The sequence below is a fragment of the Montipora capricornis genome, chromosome 3 (genome assembly GCF_036669925.1).
Source record: "Montipora capricornis isolate CH-2021 chromosome 3, ASM3666992v2, whole genome shotgun sequence".
In the NCBI taxonomy this organism is placed as follows: Eukaryota; Metazoa; Cnidaria; class Anthozoa; order Scleractinia; family Acroporidae; genus Montipora; species Montipora capricornis.
In genome coordinates, this window is record NC_090885.1 from 75,454,850 (window position 1) to 75,459,185 (window position 4,336).

Genomic DNA, 4,336 nt, shown 5'->3' on the forward strand with positions numbered 1-4,336 from the left:
GCTATCCATCATTTGAACAACAGGGGCCTGGTGGTTTTAAACGAACATAACCGCAGTCGGAGTTGATGTGGTTACCCGCGATAGCAGCGTATTCTATTCCATTCTGATTCTAGGCTAGTCAAGTCTAGTCCATGCTCGTTCAGTCCAGTCCATTCTATTCTACTCTACATGTATGCTATTCTATTATATTCTACCGGCTTTGGTTAATTAAGTTATCTAAACCTGATTCGCCTATTGGATTCTGGAAATTGTCGGAAGAAATCTGTAATAGAATAAGCGATAAAAGTGAACATGTCAATTATTACTAGCCAATCGCGATGTTGCCATGCGGCAAAATATATTTTTTAATAATTGATTTTGTTGTTCTCTGTTTAAAGTATCTTTTTTTTTTTTTTTTTTAGTAATACATTTTTGATTTCTATCACATGTTAATAATAATTTTTTTTATTATATAGATACTGATGAAATACCAGGATTTCTCCTTTTACTAAAAAATCATATCTTCACCGCGCGCAGTGAACATATCATTTTTATCTTTCACATGTGAGAATATAGGTGCCGTCATGGTAACGAACACGATTAGCCAATAAAACGCGAGCTTCCTCTTCATTATAAGATACTTTTGTGCATTGATATAATTCTTCTCTACTACATTAACATTTATATTGCAAAATTTTACATTATCATGATTTCTTTTTGATAACTTTCATATCTTGTTTCATGTTACACGACATGCGTGTTTTAGCGGTTGGTGACCATCATGAGTAAAACAAGTTGTTTTAAATCTAGACATTTCATCAATATCTATATAATAAACACAACACTACATGGCCGTTTGGGGATACGAATTTTATCTTCTCGTGCTAAAAGTATCTCTCACTCGTTCGTTTCGCTCACTCGTGACAGACTTTCAGCACTCGAAAATAAAATTCGTATCCGCGCGGCCATGTAATATCCTCTTTGTAAATAGCTTTTGAAAATAGAGATATCCTGAAGTGTTACGATAAAGTTATCTTATCTTAAAGAAAGATATCCAAATATTTTAAAATGGGCAGTGTTCTATAAAATTAAACCAGTTTAAAAATTTTGAACTGGTTTGAAAAAAAAAATGAACGTTTCAAACCAAAAAATCAAAATTAAACCACATCATATCCGCTCCGGGAAAGGATTATTCGGTTCCTTTGATGCAACATGATCTAATTCTGAGTTGCTGTTCGACTCTTCAGTTTTTGAAAGAGAGTCCTCTTGTAAAACCATTGAAATGGTAATGGTTGAGCATTTTTATCCAAATCCTCTTCTCGTTTGAATGGTTTCGCTGGAAGATATGTTTTGAAGCGGAGAAAAACAACAAGTCGGAACGCACATGGTAATAAGCCATGTACTTGTTACTTGGTTTGCTGACCACCCAGAATACCTGCTATTGTTGACCTTTTTCTTGCATTTTTTCTTCTATTTTGTTCCCTTTGTTTACCAAAGAAGATCGGATGGAATTGTTTTAAATCTTTTATTCTCTTGCACGCATGGTCACATCGGGAAGTTTGCTCTCATTAGTTTGGTTTTCTCATGACTCAATTTCATCGATCAACATTATATGGATGAAATGAAAGCAACAGGGTAATATCACTCATGGTAATTCTTAGGTCGCGGGTGAGGTTGTTGAAAATCGAAGAAAGTTTAACTTTATCTTGCAAATCCTACATGACTACCCTTTACCCTTTACCCGCGGAAAAGGTCTGCCGCTGAAAAGGATCGAAATAACAGTGTTGTAGATAATGCAGCCGGTTACCTCCAGATCTAGGTAGCTAACATAGTCTAACATGGAGATCGTGAAACTATCAATTAATTAAAAGAAAAAAATTGACATCGGCGGATGATGCTCGTACAAAGAACAGCTAAAAGACACTAAGAAAATTCGGCCATTTACAACATACCGCTGCGAAAGTTCCGTACTGCAGCTGGTGATTTCATCATGTTGGTAACAGGCAAGATTAGAGTAAATCTCTCATTCATAACACTTCCAAAAGACTGAAATCCAGTGTTTTACTTTCTTTCACATTTATTACAACTCGAACATGGCTGCTACACACGGAGCCGACAGCTTAACATAATGTACACGTGACCCATAACGCGTGACCTGTACTGTAACATCCCCCTCTTTACAACAATGCATAACGTAATAGAGATCTTCAATGAGCTGATACTAAATCAGTGTTCATATAAAAACTGTAACATGCCTTGGTTATAGGACTTAACTTTAACGAGGAACAATAGCGCTCTTCAAATGTTCAGTTCGACCTAACTTAACCCGGATCTGGTCCTGTATCCGCCACTTGTCTCTGGGTGCAGCTCGATCCTTGCAGGGGATCTGGGCTCTGGACGGTCTGATCTCCTTGGTGGTTGATCGTCTGCACTTGCGGGTGCCTCCATGACCCTGGATGGTGATGGTGGTCTCGTGACTGCTGTGGGTGCTTGGACTGGGGCGGGACTGTGTGCACAGGAGCTTGTTGTGTCTGGCCTGAGGTGCGATCTTGTGCGTCGGTATACACCGTCTGTGGTGTTGTTTTTGACGATATACGATCGACGTTCTTTCGCTGATCTCAGGACGGTTCCTGGTTTCCAGGTTTTGGTATGGTGGTCAAGTATCCGTACGGGCTGGCCTGGGTGGAGTGGTTCGATGGTTGGGCCTGCTTTCTGGTTATGACAACCATGTTTTACTTTCTTTCACATTTGTTACAACTCCAACATGGCCGCTAGACGCGGATCTACACGTGACCCGTAACGCGTGACCTATACTGTGACATCCAGCATTTTCAATTTTAGTCGCATTGAATGTATTTGCGTCATTTGCCACCGCGTAGAACATGGGCTTTGAGTTTCTGAATCAGCAAACGAAATTAAATGTGTTACACTGAAGCCCCAACACAGCACCCATCGCTTTGGTTGCTCCACTGCATGTTATAAATTCGGATTTTCATCGAATTCTGTAAGACCTGAGGCTGTTTGAAGCCTCTCGCTGGCGTAAATCTTCTCCTTGATCGATCTTTGACGGTTGTGTTTATTTGTCATTGTTGCAGTTGTTTTGACACAGAGGCTGGAAGGTCAAATGTATTGCCCAAAGGGGTGTATTGCATTGCTTTTAGATATTTCCTTTCTCCTCGAAGGCAACTACCCATAATAATCGTTCGGCCGAATCTGGTCTTCGGTGATGCTGAGACTAGGAACGATTACCACGATCGGATGGCGTTTAACGCAGATAGCTTCAAACGCTCGTACTTCTTTTCTTTCAATGTGATGTTGCTTAACAACCTAGTTCCCAGGCTCTGGGAGGAAAAGAGAGAGAGCCTGGGAACGAGATTTGTCGCTTAAATCCAGAATTTCCATTCCGTGAATTGAAGCGCCCCTAACCCCCCAATTTTTTTTTTTTTTTTTGGAAAATGAATCTTTGCACCTGTTAGAAATGCATTGCGGCCATTTTTTCATTTTTCTAACAAATCCTGCCATTTTATAGGCTTCGAAAGTTGCAAAAATCCAAGCATCTTTTCTTAACGACCGAGTCAGAAGGGGAGTGGGTCTATTCCTGATGTGACGTCAAAAACTGATTTACATTGCATTAACTCTTTGTAAAAATGCATGCAAAGTAGATTGTGACGTCAAATCAGGAATAGACCCACTCTCCTTCTGACTCGGTCGTGAACAAAAGATGGTGATTTTGCGTTGCTACCTGGAGATACTTGGGATTCATGGTTTAGAGAAGTTCATGTTCCACGAGCCTGGCGTGTTCATTTAGCGAATAGATTCGATTTTCACGAAAAAAATGGTGCTTGTTTTGGGTCGATCGGAGTCCCTACGCTGGCTTCAGTCTCCCACCTTGTCACTATACTATGAAGGAAGGTGAACGGGGACCATTTTTCCCAAAACTTCGTGTACGTATTAAAGACAACAACAGCTCACCACATGGTAAGTTTCATCGACTTTTATTTCCATTTTCTTGCAATTTTCCAGACCTAAACTTCGCCTCATATATTCTATATTTACCTATGTGGCACACACAGTGAGCCTGGGTTACCTGTGGCAGTACTTTAATATTTGTATTCGTATTTATATATTTCCACGGCGCCTTCAATTTTACTAGTAGATGAAACGACACCATACCCTTACTACGCACTCACATTTTGACTCGCGAGAGTGCAAATGCATAACCCACCGAGGAAACAAAATTATTGTTTCTGTGGAATATTTTGAAAAGCCTTCGTCCCTTTCAGAAGAAGTTGACGCATTGACGCTCCCAGGAGAGATCTACACAGAGCTGATTGGTTCATAAGTAACCCGCATGTGA